The 18,811-nt window shown below is 38.3% G+C and overlaps 1 long non-coding RNA gene across 1 annotated transcript; it reads right to left on the bottom strand.

Moving 5' to 3' along the window:
* Positions 1 to 10,560: 10,560 nt before the first annotated feature.
* LOC146653703 (uncharacterized) lies at positions 10,561 to 11,623 on the bottom strand. The gene is made up of 3 exons (XR_014914754.1): positions 11,376 to 11,623; positions 11,160 to 11,255; positions 10,561 to 10,708 (listed from the first exon to the last, which is right to left on the bottom strand). It is a non-coding gene; the product is annotated as an uncharacterized LOC146653703 (long non-coding RNA).
* Positions 11,624 to 18,811: the final 7,188 nt, after the last annotated feature.

Raw genomic sequence — 18,811 nt, 5'->3', positions numbered from 1 at the left:
TTTTTAAGATACATGTTTGCTGCTTTATAAAGAAATCCCTCTGTAAAGCTATAACATCTCCCTAATCTTCAATGGTTGAAGAAAATAAGAACAACCCTAGGTTTCTCTTCAACACTGTGGCCCTGTTGAGCCAACCATTCCTTTAATGTTAACTAGTAATGACTTCATGAATTGAATTGTCCCAAGTTAAGCAATAATATCATAAACGTTCTCAGAACATTTAACATCCAAACATTTCTGAATGTAATCGGCTGTATTTGTATAGTGCTTTACTTAGTCCTTAAGGACCCCAAAGCGCTTTACACTACATTCAGTCATCCACCCATTCACACACACATTCACACACTGGTGATGGCAGCTACATTGTAGCCACAGCCGCCCTAGGGCGCACTGACAGAGGCGAGGCTGCCGGACACTGGCGCCACCGGACCCTCTGACCACCACCAGTAGGCAACGGGTGAAGTGTCTTGCCATGTAGACTTCACCAATAGCAAAGATCGCAGTAGAAGTAACATTTTTTATTTGTTTCACAACATTATTGCCAACATTCTGGATATATAATCGTAACAAAAGAATCAGAGCCTGTAAGAACAGAGACTGTACTTACAGTCAATTACAGTCAATTACTGTAATTGAAAACCAATCTGATCTAAAGGATCAGATTGGTTTTCAATGGAAAACCAGTTTAGATATACAGTTTAGATATCCAAAAGCGTGTAAAAATCATTGTGAGAAAACAAATTCTATTTATGCATCCAGATAGATTATTTTGTGATGACATATGACATTTTTTTTTCTTTTTCTGGCAACAGCTCACTTATTTCAGCAAGACAATGCAACATTCCATTCAGCAAATAATCCAAAACCAAGGCTCCATCTTTGCATTTTCTCCAGAGCAATTTCTGAAAATTAATTGAATGGCAACTCTCTCGCTCTGTCTCTCTCTCCACGGCTCTCCTTCCCCCTCTTTATACCACTAGCTTTATATAAGCTGTCTGTCTTCAAACTGACACTTATTTGGCTGCAAAAAGATTCCCCGTTCCACCCACCTCTTTATCTTTCTCACTTACAGAATCAGCCACTCACCCGGTTGATTCATAGTCAGCATGAGTGACAGGCCAAAGTTACACAATAAAAAATGTTTTTCACCCAGACGTCTGCTTGAATGTGAAAAAAAAAAGGGATCTAATGGTTTATCCTCTACACAACCACCTTTTTCTTTGAAATGCTGGACATACATTATGATTATTGGCAGCAAGATGTCACTTTCATACAGTATCAATATCACATAAGAATCATTCTTTCATTTAAACTGTTAAGTGTACATAATACATCCTGTGAATGTTCGTGGCTTAAAATGCCAACATACAGTAATCCTTCCTGACATCATTTTGGAATAAGCTGCTCATTAAACTGTGTCTGTCAGCAAATTCACACCGGCAGCTTTATTAGCGTAGTCATATAGACTTAAGACAGATTGAAACACTGACCATTACACAGTGTATTCCCCAACATAGATGAGCTATACCTACAGAGAGTGATTTCTTTGTCTTCACTTTAAATTAATGAGCTGTTTGTAGTCACTTTTATATTTCACATTTCTTTATAGAAACAGAAGAGATGAAAAAAGACACGTGCATACTTTCATAGTTCAAATTTTGGTGTTTTGTCTTGCCCTCTGCTGTGGATTTTAAAAATGAAAATGTGAGAAATATCAGGTTACATTTTAATTTTATTGTGTTTTTTCAAGGATATCCAATTTAGACTGCAGTGAAAGGAAGTCAATCGAAGCGATGACAGTTGCAGTGCTGTTGTCGTGCTAGAAGAGAAGATTTTGAGTAACAGACGTATCTGAACAGACCTGAAGCAGCTGTCAGTCAAATCAGCACAACAGCAGTCACTACCTGTCATGACTGTTGTTCTAGTTTGGACAGCTGCTTTAATAAATTGACATGTTTCCGGTCCACATTACAATAAATGATTAAAAATACCTTTTTAGACTAGTGTGCTGCTTCCAAGGTAAAGTCTCCACTGTACCTTAACTTGTGAAAAGTGGGTTTTGAGTTCAAATACTAATATCAGTCTGAACTGATGTTCTTACGGTTGGTTTTAACAACCTGAGTATGTATAATTGACTAAATGGTTAGACCTGAAATGTAATCTTAAATTCTACAAAGTTAGAAAAGTTAAAGGAACTTACCTACTTAATCTTAATTTAAGTTCATGTAAATAAAAAAAGAAAAGAAAAGGAAGAACTGCATGCAACAGATTTCCTTTTTTTTGTAATCGCTCAAGTGTTCTATTTATTTTACAGTGTAAAATGATTTTTAAAAATTAAAGGATTATGTGGTCAGTGGGTGGTAGTCTGGTGACTCTATAACAATATAGTATGGAAGTAAAAACATATCATAAAAGCAAAAAAACAAAACAAATGTGCATCCATATTAATATTTCATGCTACATTCGGTAAGTCAAGAGGCTGGTGGATTTGTCTGTGTCCTGCAGGTAGCAGTCATTATCCAAAGCTGTATGAATGAGAACTTCCAGATGGGTGCTTCTTCATTTGACTCCTTTTGTGGAGTCAGAGTGATGAGCATGTGCCAAAAACTGACTGGGATGAGCGGGGGTAGCAGCCAGTGTCATTAAAGCCAGCTGGCATCCACCATTGTTCAGCCACCCTTTCTTTTCTAAAGGACTTTTTGTCTGCAAATGCAAAACATTCATCCTACACACCATCCACTAGTATGTTCCCATCTATTTAATGATGACCACCCCCAAAGAAAAGAAGAAACCCATCCACAAAACCCTTTGTGGATGAGGTTTGTCTTGTGGATTTAAAAACATTCACTAATATATAAATGTATAATCACAATAATTCTGGAAGAATTGTGTTATACTGAATCTAAATTTGTCCTGTATGTACAGCAATTGGTCAGTTGGTTCACAACACAAAACATACACTACTTATCAGCATGTTTTCTTGAGCATTTATTTCTTTATAAGTATACATTAGAAAAATTGTGACTCCAAACTTTTAGTGAAGCTGTCCTGGTGAGCGCAATTTTTGTGAAATACCCACTTATACACACACACACACACACACACACACACATATATATATATATATATATATATATATATATATATAAACAGAAGAAAAATTTCCCCCCTCGCCCCTGCGGGCGGTCTATCCTTCAAGCTCGGGTCCTCTACCAGAGGCCTGGGAGCTTGAGGGTCCTGTGCAGTATCTTAGCTGTTCCCAGGACTGCGCTCTTCTGGACAGAGATCTCCGATGTTGTTCCTGGGATCTGCTGGAGCCACTCGCCTAGCTTGGGAGCCCCCTCACCTAGTTCTCCGATTACCACTGGGACCACCATTACCTTCACCCTCCACATCTTCTCGAGCTCTTCTCTGAGCCCTTGGTATTTCTTGAGCTTCTCGTGTTCCTTTTTCCTAAAGTTGCTGTCATTCGGAACCGCTACATCGATCATTATGGCCGTCTTCTCCTGTTTGTCTACCACAACTATGTCCAGTTGATTAACCATCACCATTTTGTTCTTTATGTTCTTGACTTATTGACTTGTATTTATTCTTCAACGTTACTCATCATTTTAAAACTCTTAAAGCGCTGCTTTCACGTCCCTGCATACGTTTCCTGTTGCCTTATCTGATCATCAACATCCTGTACACAAAACTGTCGCTGCTGCAAGTTCCTTAACTCTGATCTAAAGTCACCTTTCACAAGAAAATCATTATAAGCGCCTATTCTACTAAAGGATCCAAGAGAAAACAACCACTTTAATCAATTAAGTTTAAGCATATAAGCAATTACTCATGCATAAATTTCATCATAGCTAAACGCAGCCTTGAAACAACTCCTGTGTGTTAACACTAACTTCATTTTAAACCTCACATTTCCTATGTTATAACCTGTTTTTGGTATAGCCTTTTTACTTCATTTTGCTGCTTTTAATGTAACAATACCTTCTAATTCTAGTTTATCAGACTTAACCAAAATATATGCTTTCCTTCCTTTGGTCCTTCTTTAAAGCAAGAAACTCCTATCCAGTTCCTCTTTTCTGTCACTTATTACAGGGCCAGCTCAAGTTCAGTTAAATGCTAAATGAATTTGAGGCCTTTTGCCTGGAATCAATACTGTCATGTGTGTTTATGGACATATACAGTATATGTCTGTAAGCATGTGCAATCCTTCAATAACTCATATCATCCTCACAGTAGATTGGCCAATCATAGCGCTAGCCAAAGGCTCGTGACCCTCAAGAGACGAATTGAGCCACAACTCCTTTAAGGCACAAAATGCAATATGTATAAAAATCATTTCTACGTATAAGCTCTCCCCTTTATCCTAAAATAAATCTATGTACTATCTGTATGTGTAAGCCTACATTATAACCACTTCTTCTAGAAATCAAAAAGAAATCAAACCTTTTCTGCTATGCTTCCTCCCCTGAAAGCCTCAGTCACACACACACACAGGAAGCTTCTTCGTCACCACTCACTCCAGCTAATTTGCATACTGAGTCATATCTCAATAAGTTGCCGTAACAAGAGAAACATATGTCTGTGAAGGTTCTCAGTCATCCAGGTCATCGTAGTCAAAGAAGCTTGCAAAGAAAAGCGTCTGGACTTCTTTAAATTACTTGAAGATGTTTCACCTCTCATCCGAGAAGCTTCTTCAGTTCTAAGGTCAAATGGTGGAGAGTCCCAGATATAAACCTAGTGGGAGTAACCCCCCACAGAGGGACAAAAGGACCCCCTGATGATCCTCTAATCGCCTGAGCCAAGGTGTGAAACTGGGTGTGGGTCCCAATCAGCCAGAGTTTCGGGTGAGTTCATTGTGAAACCTGGCCCCACCTTATCATGCGAATTCCTGAGGTCAGATGGCCAAGGATGTGAGTGGGCGTTAAGGCGTCTGGGAAGGGATCTCAAAACTGGATTATAGATGGCAGAGAGTTGGTGTCGTAAACCCCCGCCTCTGTTCAAAGATGGTCGCTCACAGTGGACATAGATGGCTTCTTTCACTCCTCTTTCAAACCATCTGTAAGAGAAACATATGTTTAAACATTACCAACTTATTAAATTATTTTATTTCTTTCTATGGTGATCACTGGTTAAGTCACGCTTTTAAAACTACTTTAATCACTTCTTTGTTTTTTCCATAACTCACTCCCTTTGTCATATAGCTTCTTTGAGTTATTCCTCAACTTCAAACTCATATGTATTTTATTAAACATTCACACCATTCTGTCACTCATACAAATAGCAAGCTGATCTTCATTGCGTATGTTTGTGTTCTTAGCCAGGTTTAATCAATGTCTATGCATTAATCTCCACGAGCTTGTCCTTTTAAGGTTAATGCATTTTCTGCTTGTGTATGTGAATTTGCATATGTTGCTTTTGCAGTGTTTCAGACTCCTCCACAATTCTCCACTTAAGTTTCAGTTTTCTCTTTCCCAAATTTGCTAACCCAAATTTTAAGTTCCCACCTTATTAACAACATTCCTGGTCCTCAAACATAGGTCGGAGTTTGCTTGTGAGGTTCAGGGACACATGGCGCTGTGAACAATTCAACCAGAAACTTGCCTTGACATATCCAGTCATGTTAACCTATAGGTTTCTTCCGACCGCTGCATGTGGAGAATTGATCCAGGTCTGTTTCACCCCTGAAGAAACACAACTGAGACATTTTCATTATTATCATAAGTACTTAAACTACCCGTTTCCCTCTCTCTGGTCAGAAATACCAACTTATGTTATGTGTATAAGTGTAAGCATGTCTTCATTGCGTTTTTCTATGTATTCTTGCTAATGTTCAGTAAGTGTAAGCTGCTTTCTTCATTGCCTCTGTATGTTATAATCAGGTTTAATTCATGCATCTTTTCACTGATTTCTTAATTCAAAACTATCTCACGTCTGATTCTTTCCAAAAATAATTTCCCATGTAACAATTTGTGTATGTGTGTTTTCTATTCATTAATGTAATTGTCAGTTATTTTCTCTCTTTATTTTAACTTCTTTTTGTTTACCTCTTTGTTTGTCACGTGGACATCCCTAAACCACCCTGAGTTCAGGCTTCAATTTCAACCCAATTATACCCTCTATTCTCGCAGTCGAACTCGTCTGGGCTTCACCTCTCACTGGTCCCTGTCCCTCTCTTCACAGTGTCCTGTGTGGCCTTCAAATCTCCAACAAACACAGTCTGTTTCTTCTCTGTTTCTTCTCCGTATTTTCCTTTTAGATTAAGTCCCAGCCTGGCAAAATATCACATTCAGTGCCTTTAAACAGTTATGTCACACTGTTCTTACCAGCCTGCCCTTCGCCGTGCATCTTTTCATCACGTGGTTTCTTCTTCTCTGTTGATCCTTTCAGTCGTCTCTTTCAAGATTACTCCAAGCATGGCAAATATGAAACTCAATGTCCAGTGCTTTTCCACAGTTCTTTATCCCACTGTCCTACTGCCCAGTCTGTAATTCACAGTACATGTTGCATCACGTGCTATTCTTACATGCTGCTGCTGGTGTCGTCAGTGTGGTTTCAGTTGCACTGCCTTTTGCCTGCTGTTAATTCTTCAAGTCCATGATGTTCTGTTGGTCTTCATCAGGAGATTAACTGTCCTTTGAGCTTCTTCTCAGGATCGGGACAAGTGGGAGGTCAAGCTGTAAAATTTTAAGCCAAAATCTGGCCTATTTTCCTCCCAATTATGTTAATCTATGGTTTTGCCGCTGTACTCAAAATTCCAGGTTGAGAAAAGTCCACCTTTATTTATCTGTAACCAGTGGCGTGTCCAGCGGGGTGGCCTGGGGGGGCACAGGCCACCCCCCCAACCAGACTGGCCACCCCAGGTGCCACCCCAAAGGCAAAACAATAAAATTCAATCAAATATCAAATGTCCGATTATGTTTTCACGGGGAAGCTCAGATATCCGAGTGTAAGTGAATGCAGCATCGGCTTCTGCGCTATGCGCATCACGTTAGCAAAGGTAGGAGAGTCAAGCACGAAAGACAGCACTGCAGGAAACAATTTTTCGGTGAAAGAAAATGAGGACAGAATAAATGTCCCGGTAAGTAATATTAAGTTTGTTGAGTTTAGTAAACTTCGGTGAAATTAGAATACCAAGGAAAAAATAACACTTAAAGAATTATTGCAGCCCTCGAATATTTCAGACAGTATGCTACTGAGGGCAGCTAACATAAGAGTTATGAGTTATAAGATATAATCTAAGTCGTAACATTGCTGTATGGAACTGCAGATTTGGTTGCAGGTTAACATAGCTGGACTGGCCATCGGGCATACCGGGCATATGCCCGGCGACTTATTTTTTATTTATTTTTGTAAGGGCATGAACAATGAGAGGTGGTGGATTGGCCAGATGCAGGTCGATGTGTAAAAATAACTCAGTTGTTTGGTGGTGGCTATGGCGGGGCTTCCACAGAGGCCAGCAGGTGGATGAGGGAAGGGGAGGCAGGAGGAGAGCCCCGAGGCGGCCACCAGTCCGAGTGTCAGGTGAACTGAACTTCAGGTAAGAAGTTATGACCTGCAGTCTATCTGGGTCAGATATGAACCAAGTTTAGGTGGAGTTTATTTTCGTTGTGCTGACTTTTTACCCTCAGTTGCAATAACTCATACTGCGTTCTATCCAGCTTGACGGAGTTTATATACAGCTGGGTGGGTGCTATGATGTTACTGATAGTGAACTTTATTTTATTCATAAGGTTAGTTAGTAGAGTTGCCAACGGCTCCTTAAAAAAATGGAATGGTCCCTCAATCAGAGAAAATATTACACGTTTCGTATTGAGCTGAGAAGAGACGCAGTTTGTCCCGGACTTTCGCTATAATGAAAAAAAGACACAAAGCTGGAGTTATTCTGTCGTTACGCTGCACAGCTGCCTCTTCTTCTCTCATTCTTTCCCCCTGCCTCTCCTGTTGCTACTTCAATCATGAAACTGATCAATAATCAGCTGATCAGCTTTTCTCTCTTGTTTATTTATCGCCCACTTTGTGCCAGAAACAGGAAACTAGCGGATGTCGCGCTAAACAACAGCAGCACGTTTAAGCTTGATCAGCTGTTGTTAGAATTTATTTAATATTAATTTCTAGTATCAGCTGATGTTTGCTGGAGCCACAGCTGTAAAGCTGCTGGTCATGATATCGGTTTGGATGTGTGATGAGAGGGAAACATGAGGATGAAACCAGGAGATGTCCTTACTGAATCATCAGAGCTGAACAGGTGATAGAGAAACAGGTTTACCTTTTAGGTGACATGAATGAGTTGAAGGGAAGCTATGAACTGTTTCTGAGAGACAAATAACACCTGGATCCTTTTTCTACGTAGCTGACAGCTGGTAACTGTGCAGGGGCGGGTCTAGGAAAGTTTTGCCAGGGGGGCCAGGTAGGGCATTAACAGGGAAAGGTGGGGCACAAAGAAATACTTTTCATACATATACCAACAAGACAGTGTACATCACTGTCACAACAGCATTTGTTTTCATTCAAAGGCTTTATGGCTTTAATACCTGGTGGGCCGGTCTGTAGTCAAAATGCCCGATTTTCTGTCCCAGTCCAGCCCTGCAGGTTAATACTGGCAGTGTCACCATGCCAGCTGACTGGATTTCATCATCAGCCAGTGTTGTTCTTTATCAATATTACCAAAGTTTACCACAAGGCAGCATAGAAAGTATTTACTTGCGTTCAGGTTTTATTCAAATGTTAGTCTTTTCAGTTGTTTCCCCACTTTTTTCCTGTTTCAAAATCAAACACCAGTTTGTGAGAAGATTATCTTCTTTTTTTAACAGGCAGAGAAAGTTTTACATTGGAACTGGCTAATTTGTCAATTTTTTGTTACAAATGTTCGTATTTTAATATTCAAAAATGTTTTTGCCCAAAACATATGTGCACTACATGTCAGTAAAAATACTATGCAAATATTGCTGTCCTTGAATGCTGAGTAAACATTGACAAAGCACTGATTGTATCTCTTGTACTTTATCAACGCAGTATCTAAAAACTTTGCACCGTAGTGGTTAAAATCTCATTCTAATAAGAGTTAAACGCGCATGCAGTTATTAGGTTTATAGGGTTATTGAATTATGGTTAACGGTTGGTAGAATTTTTTTTAAAACATTATCTGCCAATTACATCTGCCACACTGTAAAACCCAATAAGTTAATTTTACTCAAAACTTTTGGTGAAACTGATTACATAAAATATTTTAAGTAACTAAAACTTAAAAATAAAAGTTAAATAAACACACTTTATTTATTAGCGTTAGATAAATATTTTTAAGTACCATTGATAAATGTTTTTATGTTATATCCACATTTTTGGTTTAGTACTCTCTACTTGATATTTTGAGTTTCAAGTACAAATCTAGCTCAAGTAACTTTAAGGAATTAATTTTTAGTTTCAAAATGTTAACCATTTTAAGCTAATACAACTCGAAAATTTTAAATACAAATGCTTGTAATATCCAAATCTACTGTGTTTTGAATTTGATATTTAAAAAAAAAGTGCCCAAAATAATTACACTTGTAAAAACATAAGACAGAAAATATAAATTCAAGTTACAAATCTATTGAGTTACTTTGACACATAGCCTTTCTAACAAAAAGCCCAAAGACATAAATCCACCACATTTTATAGGGAATAATGTCAGAAATTTTGGCACAAGGTTACAATATTAGAAATAAAGAATTTCACAACATGTTTTAAGAGTATTCAAATTTGATTAACACATGAGTATGGCCTTTTTATTAAAAAACAAACAAAAGGAAAATAAAATCCTGCATTATTAGGTGGGAAAACCGAATGAAAGTAATAGTATAGTATAGTGCAGCTAATACACTGAAATATAATTGGTAACCTTTTTAATATGCCAATACTGCGGTTATGCAAAATGCACATTTGTAGAGTGCAATCACAGTCTCAACAACAAAGCAATAAAACTTTAAATAGAAAAATACTTCTTTAGAGACATAAACAAAGTGTTATAAACCTCCTTAGTGCCTTATGTCAGTTATGAGTAGTTCAGGAGGAACGTTCCTTAAGTGACATTCAAGATCCCACCTAAAAGCCAGAAATGTAGTGAGATTGTCCTTCATTTTCTCTATAGATTTACAGTTATCTGACTAAAAACACAATCAAAATCAACTAAAACACAAGTGATGATGGGGGAAAAAAATTAATAAATAAAATAAAATCACCCCTTTTACTTTGGATGTGGCTTTTAGATAATGAAGTATGAAACAGAGTCTGCAAAGATTTCTTTATTCTATTCTCTCTTTTTATAAAAAACTTATCCAGACTTGGAAACATGATAAACTGAATTACTTGCTTTAACAGGCACTTGAGGGCTGTGTAGGAATCCTGGACATTATTCTGCTGCCAAAAGATCATTTTTAAGACTCAGCACTTTGGGCTTCAACTTCCCACCCTCCAGACCCATCAAAACTTTCTGAATAAAGTCAAAAATGTTGGCCAAACATTTTGGGTAGCTTAGGTGCAGGATGTCGGTCAGTCCAAATATTACTAGAAATGCATCAGCCAGGGTGGTGAAAACAATGATCATGTTACCCTCGACCAAAACTGCAGTCTTCTCAGGGCAGAAGAATGTTGCATCGCTGGAATTGGCTCTGATCAGGAGGAGTCCAAGTGGCACTTCACTAATATCTGGTCTATCAGAATGCATCATCTACAGAAAACAAAATTACTACATGTTAGTGCATTCCTATTTCTCTTAGTTTCATCTATACAAGTCACATTTCTGGATTATTACTAGCTCAGAAATCAATTGTTTGAACAACAAAAAAGCCACAACACACCAAAGATTTGAGAAAACAAACTGACAAAAATAGTACTTTTAGTAAAGCAAAGTCATACCTCTTCGTAGCAATAACAACAGAAAGTCAATAGGAGTTATATATTTTTTTCATTTGTACAGTGATGTATGGTTGGGCTAGGAACATTATGGAAGGTCTACACACATTAAAAACATGTAGTGTTTCCATTATGTGACATGGACACTGTTGTAGACAGATCCAAGCATGGAGATGCTTCTCAAACTCTCAAAGTGTCATAATGTTTTGAGAAATCTAAACAAGGATGCTACTAAGATATTGTTCACAACTTTGTCCAAAACTTACATCCCATGTTTTGATGAAGGTAGAGGTGTCTTCGTACAAATAGGCAGAGAGGGCATGAAGCACACCAGCACTTTGGGCATGGATATCAGCTTGTTCCTACATCACGAGAAAATTTTTATTTTAAATTATTGGCTAACCTAGTCAAGAATGGTAATTAAAATTGAAAAATTGATCAAATTAATTAAAGCTCAAAAAACAAGACAAAAACCCACTAACCTGGAGATTATAGCTTCTGAAGAGCTGAGACAGGACATCAGACACGTTCCCTGTGCAAACAGCTTTCTTTCTGAATAAGCTCTGGAGCCGGGGAGCATGTTGGTCCAACAGCATAAAAGTGGTTCTTCAGGTGGAGGTTTGTAATCCTGTGGAATTCTGCACAGATCTGAACACACAGGATACATTTGTGTTTACAAGTTTCAATTAGTCTATAAATCTTTGCAAAATACATCAAAATCCTTACACTCCAAAGGCATAATTTGTTCAGACAGGCCAGATAACAGGAGTTGACATAAAATACATCTTGTTAGATCCATCTATATACATTCTTACCTGGAACTGGGATTTCAGAGTAGGCCAGCAATCCAGGATCTGACCTACTGGTAGGTCATCATTGATGATCTCTTTGCATTGCAAGGCCAAAGTTGTGTGCATCAGCTTTGTAATCAGGATTCTTTTCACTTTTCTCGACTTCATCTACAATCTGTAGTCTTAGCTGGTCAAGGTAAACAGCATCTTCACCCCTGAAAATTTACTTCTGCCCTGGCATGGACATAACAGTAAAACACAGAAGACAAGACAGACTACAAAGAGAACAGAAAAGACACACAACCAAGGAGACACAGATGAAACATAACCAGCCCAGAACTCAACTAAACCTTAACTAATAATAACAACAATACAAGAACTTCACCTCATTTCAATATAACATAAAGCAAAAATACAAAATAAACTCAAAATGCTGTGTCACAGACCCAGCCCCTGACAGAAAAAAAACAAACTAAGTCTTTCACTAATGAACACTGGGCATCAGAATAAAATAAAACGAAAAAATAACTGTTTGGTAAATATATTATTGATGGATTCACCCTTAAGCTAACCTAAAATAGACCAGGCACAACAATTTTACAGTTCAGAAGATTCTACATTTCAACTTAGTATACATAACTATTTGCAATGTAAACCAAGTTCTACCGCGTAATTATGTAATGATTAATCACTGCTTTTGTAAGTATGTCCTGTGCCTACAATTTTGCTGCCCCAGTTTTAATATGTACAACTCCAGAGAACTAAACGTAAGTTTCAAGTTCCACCAGTTAGCAAATGGGCTAGCCAATATCAATATCCATGTATGCGCCAAGTGTGAAGCAGCGCAGCAGTGCATATTGATTCAACAATTTAACCACAAGGCAGTTTATAATCTGCAAATCCAGAAATGCCTTCTAAAGACTTCTTTTAAAATAGTAAGAGATTAGAAAAGTTATTAACACATTATTAGTCCCAGCCTCTGCTCGGACTAATGTGTTATACTAAATATGAGCTTATTAGCATAATTCATGCAAAACACTTTGGGGCCAAGCCGACATGGATAAAACGACGCATGCATGTAATTCTTAAATGCCTGCTAGAGTTGTACATTTATGACGATAAAAACCCATATTACAACGGAGAACTATAGTTTCAGAAAAAATAAAACTTACCACAAAAGCGCTCCTGAAGATGCTGCAAAGGCGGTAAATGCAGCTAGCCAAGTGCAGAGCGTTAGCTGTTCCAGTTCAAAAGTCCGTAACATACCATAGCACGCCCTTCTTTATCCAGCGTCAAAGGCAATGCCGCAAAAAACCCTTGACAAATGTTTTTATTTCTGTTCGGATATTAACGTTCCACAAGTTTCTTTCGGAGTAATGAGCGGGCATTCGCACTCGAAGCGAGGAATCCAAGATGGTTGCCAGCACTTCATAAAGAAACAGGTGGCGCACGTAGGTACGTACGTACGTAGGCACGTAAGTGACGTCAGTGTTAAAACTCAAATTATTTGAGGGAAATGCCAGAAACTAATCAATATATTCAAGTACTGATAACTTGAAAAAACAAACTTGTTCAAACTACTCAAAAAAATAAAGGTGTATGAACTTATAACAGGTTTTTAAGTAGTTGGAACTCATTTCATTTATCAAACTATTACTATTCGGTCTTACAGTGCACCCTTCTCCAAATCCGTGCCCCTACCTGGCCCGACCAACAAAAATTTTCTAGACATGCCACTGTCTGTAACCTGTATTGACACACTAAAGCATACAATTAATATCCTTTTCATTTCTTTTCTTAAAACCTCCATTCGCTTTATCTGCCTAGAGTTTAACTCATCTCTCTCTCTGGGTGCTCACTTGTCACAGTGAGTCTCCTTTTATGGGCATGCAAAGTTCCTGTCACACACACCATTTCCTGTCACACACTACTTCCTGTCACACACACACGCAGCTGCTCAGAGCCATATTTTCTGTTTCTCTTTCCTATTTTACAGCCTAATCAAACTGTTTAGTTTTACTAAGTCTTGATCTAAAAACAATGCACCCTTATTTCACGCACACACACTTACACTGTTACAGGAGTTAGAAATATAACTCAAAATATGCTTTCCTAAGAACATTTTAGACATGCCTCTCATAATCAGAAAGAGCAAGTAAAAAAAACAATTGAAACCTCTATTAATTCTCACCACACGCACAAGAAATTGAAAAAACTAAAACGCACCAGCATTTATTGCTGGAGAGAAGTTACTACTGAAAGTAATATGTTAGTCTTAAATATATACAATGCACTCAACGTATTTATATATCTACATCCAAACTCAGTCAATTACTATACATCCACTACGGCAACTCAAAACTTTATTTATAACCCTCTAATAAACATAAATGGCGTCTTAAACACACATTAAACAATGTTTGCAGCAGTATTTGTAAAACCAACTGTGGTTTAAACAGTTCACTGCTTACTAATTTGCATTTTCACACACCATCTAAAAATAGCAGCAGACAGTCAGTGCATTACTGACTGGACACACAGCCTCCTCTCACACCAAACTCTCTTATTTTATATTACAAAGATGTCTTATATTTACAACCACTGTCAGATCTGTCAGCTTCAGCAATTTTGACAAATTTAAGTTAACGGCCAAGGCTTACCCCGAAGTTTTAAGTTAAAATTACACGCCCAAGTCCAACTTCTGCTGGCCAAAAAAGCGCAGACTACCATTCCAAACGGTAAGGAGACTCTAACTCCTAGCTTATTCCAGGATGCCCTGTACCCCACAGTTAAGCCACACTGAACTAACCCTCTTCGCCGAGAGGTCAATGTCGCGCGTCCACGACAAGGAGGGAGCGTAACCTCCGGGCTATGCTGCTTTCTATCAGTCCAACTGACGTTCTTAAATAATTTATAATACTTTGGAACAACAGTAAAACACACAAAAAAGTGTAAGACTGAAGCAGGTCCAACCTTATAACCAATAGGGGCCCTAACCCCAAACAATAACCAAATTCCCTAATATACTAAAATCACTCAGCAGTCCAACTGCTTTACACGGTCCAACCGTATTAAATCCTTCAGCGGTCCAACCGCATTCAATCATTTAAATCCTCAGTACTGTCATGAGATTTTCATCAAAATCAAAACAGACATTTACCGGCAACTTTTACTGAATAGACATTTAATTTCATCATCCAATTCAGCACACTTCGGATAAAATCAACAGGCCTGTGCCTACCTCTTTTATAAAGGCGCCTATCCACTCAGTTTGGTTGCTGGGTCTCACGCCTGTCTGTCTGACCACCACGGACCACCGAATTTCACCGTCTACACCTCCAACTCTCTCCCTCCTCAACCACCGGACGAAGCCCCCAAATGTTAAGGTTCAAATATTGAGGAAGGAGAGTAAAAACAACCATGGTCCAACAAGAGCTTGGTCAAACAATTGATTTTAATGAAATCCGTTCGCAGACAGGGCTGATCTTCGATTACTCAAAGCATAAACAGATTTTTTATATCATCAGGGTTTGAATTTAATGACGCCCCCTCATGCGTCATCAGATACAATATATGCATACGTCAATTCAAAACCACAATGACTTTTAACACAGTTTGAAAAGGAACATTGTCTCTATCTTCATGGCAGATGTTTCCTGTCAACCTTTCACCAGAACAGAGGCTCATCCTTACATGTAATCCTCAGAATAACCTGCCCTTAGACTCTGCTTTCGGTTTCAGTTCTGCAAAAGGAACACTCTGCAAACCTGCAATTTCCTGTCAGCCTGTGGCTTTAGTCTTTCTGAAAGACACACACTGTTTAAACATCTGAATGCAATATCAATACTGTAAATTATATTATTAATCTGGACAATAGCAGTAAAATAATTTCCCTGATCTCCACACCATCTGTATCTGGAAGTCCCACAGGATCTTAGCTCGGTCATTCTCCACCACCCTAGGGGGCGTCTCCCATTTTGACCTCAGAACTTCCAGGTTATACTCGACTCAGATGTTTCTGTATGCCGGCCGCTTGGTTATGGCTTTCATCTTGCACTCTGCTGTTATGAGCTGGATTGTCAAACAACTCAGTTTCCTTTTTTCTTCTATTTTAAACCCAGTAGTAGCACTGCAGTGGTATTGGAAATAAAAATTGAGAATAGTCAACCAGGTGAAACGGTTGAGGTGTCTGTGTATGATTCTGCTTCTAAAGAAATGTTTTTTGGGCATGGGGCAGTTTTATCTCCTGAGTAGCTTAGAAAAGTTTAAGGCTTCCCCTAAAATAGTTTGAAGTGGTATCAGGGAGGGAGGTAAAACATGGTTGGATGGATGGATGGATGGATGGATTAGAAGTGTTTGATTTTGACACATAAAGTTTTCACTGTGCGGCAACATCAGCTAACACTTTTATCATTTCTGATGTGTCTTTGGATTTGATCTCAAATTCAGATATATTTCTGAAAGCAGGGAGAGAGATACAAAGACTAAGGTGGAAGCCTGATGTGTGTTGATGATATCTACACTTATTCATGGAGCAGTTCCTTGAATCAGCTGTTGTGAGTAGAGCGCCTCTGCTTAGTGTTTGATTTTGGTTTCTCATCTTCCTTCTCCTGGCTTGTGTGCATATCAAAGCTCTCAGGTAGAGCCCTGCCTGCTCCTCCACACTTTGCCTCTGATCTGTGTATTAGTGGAGACTGAACTTGTTTACTTAAAACTTATCTCTGTAGTTATTTCTGGAAAATAATACATAAGTGATGCAGTCTAGTGAAAGCAGCAGAGATTCATCACATTTTATTAATAAAAATAACGAACACTGATGTCAGGCCAGTTCTATGATGCAAAATGTCAGCTAAACTAACCAGAAGGCCTCTGTGATGCACTGGCCAGCTCCACAGTGTTGAATGGCCTGGAAACAAAAGACAAATATAGTGGGTCATCACAGAAAAACAAAAGAAAAAGTCATTATATTTACAATCATCATAATTTATTTAACTACTTTTGAGTTTCTGGAAAAGTGGGACTGTGTAAAAACAACTGTAATTCTTAAACAGTTAATACAGTCCTGTTGTCAAAGACTTCACAACAGCTGCATCTTAATTTTGTTGGTTTAAAAGCAAGTTTGGTGGTGTAAATAGACAATATTACCAAATTTGTGTCATTACCTATTTATTATGGACCTGACTGTATGAATCTCCCAAACCACATTTGCGGGGCAGATCCAGATTCTCCAACACATGAAAAAGAAGATTAGCATCAGAATATGTGCACCCTGTTATGATAAATAATCTTTTACATTAGTAACACTAAACTTTCATCTTGGCTTGAATACGAGTTGTTCAGAACACAGTCAAATTATGATATAGAGCTGACGTAGAGCTCAAAATGTAAATATATTTTACTAACCCGGCGTGATATTTTTTCCACCGCTCTCTCATGTCAACGTGATAAGATCTGATTTGACATCACGCAGCTAATCTATTGCAGGGAGGACTTCTCCCCCCGCTGTCATCAGGCGCTTACTCGTAGGTATCTGTCAAATAGAGTTCTCTCTCCAACGATGTACAGTCTTGAATTTGGATTTGTGTGTGTGTGCCACTACTCAGAGGTGTGGACTCGAGTCACATGACTTGGACTCGAGTCAGACTCGAGTCATTAATTTTATGACTTTAGACTTGACTTGAAAAAATGTTCTAAGACTTGTGACTTGACTTGGACTTTTACACCAATGACTTGGGACTTGAATTGGACTTGAACCGGTTTACTTGAAAAGACTTGATATTTTACCCCAAATATAAAATTTAACATGCATATTATATAGAGATTGAAAATGTGACGTCATTCACGGGTAGAACCGCAAAGGATTCTGGGAACTCGTGGCAAGCGGTACTAGCGCACGCAGGCTTTCAATTAAAATCAGTTACACAGCGATAAAAAGAAACACAAAAATGTCAAGAAGCTGTTGTATTATTAACTGCAATAGCCGGTCGCATGACAGCCACGGGAAGCCGACGGGTAAAGAGATCGGTTGTTATCGGATTACGTCATTGAAGAGAAATTGTTTGAGCCATGTTTCCGAAGTAACAAAGACGCGACGGATGGCCTGGATTGCAGCCATTCAAAGACCAAATATAACGTCCCAGAACACTCCAGCTCACAGGTTAGTCTGCTCCAAGCATTTACACGAAGGTCAGTGTTTTTTAGTAGTTAATACGTCATTTTCATAACATAATTGGTGATATAGGTTACAAGCAAGTCTGGCGCTGAACAGAAATTGTCGCGCTATGCTCCTTTATTTATTGTGCATAAATAGTGAATTGTCCTGACACAATATTGCGTTTCGCTTCTGTTATTATGGTACATTGACAAAAACATATACTTTTATTCACAGGATAAAACAGGTTTTTTGTATCACTAATTGCCCAGTACGATTACAGCATACAGTATTATTGTCACTGCAGTGGAAATAATTTCTGTGATGCTACCAGAAATTATTTCCACTGCTAATTAATTACCGTTGAGCTCAAAGGTCCTATTAATAAACGGTTAACGAATGTGTATTTATGACAACAATTTGTGAGACTGGTAAACTTATGATATGTACGATGGTCTTTCGTTCTACACGGTGCATTTCAAGGTCCTGTACCCATCCGGCGGTAAACTGTACCTGGGCTTGTTGCAGTGACCTGAAGTTACTAAACTTCATGAGTGTATGCACTCACTCCAAGAACCGTATGATTATAAATATGCATATAAATATGCTAAGATGAGATAGCTGACTTCATCTAACTAGCAAATGTTGTCCAGGCTACGTTGGTGATACAGTTTTTTTTTATGTGTATGATATTTTTGTCCTGCGATTTTAAAGCTGGTCCTACAACCACATCCAAGAATAACATGCAGCTTATCTCAGAACTGTTGGTGAAAATTATTCTTGGAGCTAGGTTTAATTGAGCTGCATTTTAAAGAGGTGCAATTTCACAATTTGTGTATATTTTCTAAGTTCACTATTTTGTCATGTGTTGAGAAAAACACAGATTTAAGATTACATGTTCTAATATTTACATTTAGCATAACTGCAACATTATTTTTTCGTTTGTTTTTTTTAAAGACTCGAAAGGACTTGAAAT

This window comes from Rhamphochromis longiceps, linkage group LG14 (genome assembly GCF_057381845.1).
Source record: "Rhamphochromis longiceps isolate RC_006_pf linkage group LG14, R_longiceps_female_GT1.1, whole genome shotgun sequence".
Classification (NCBI taxonomy): domain Eukaryota; kingdom Metazoa; phylum Chordata; class Actinopteri; order Cichliformes; family Cichlidae; genus Rhamphochromis; species Rhamphochromis longiceps.
Note: the sequence above shows the minus strand (reverse complement) of the source record. Positions and strands in the feature narration are given on the sequence as shown.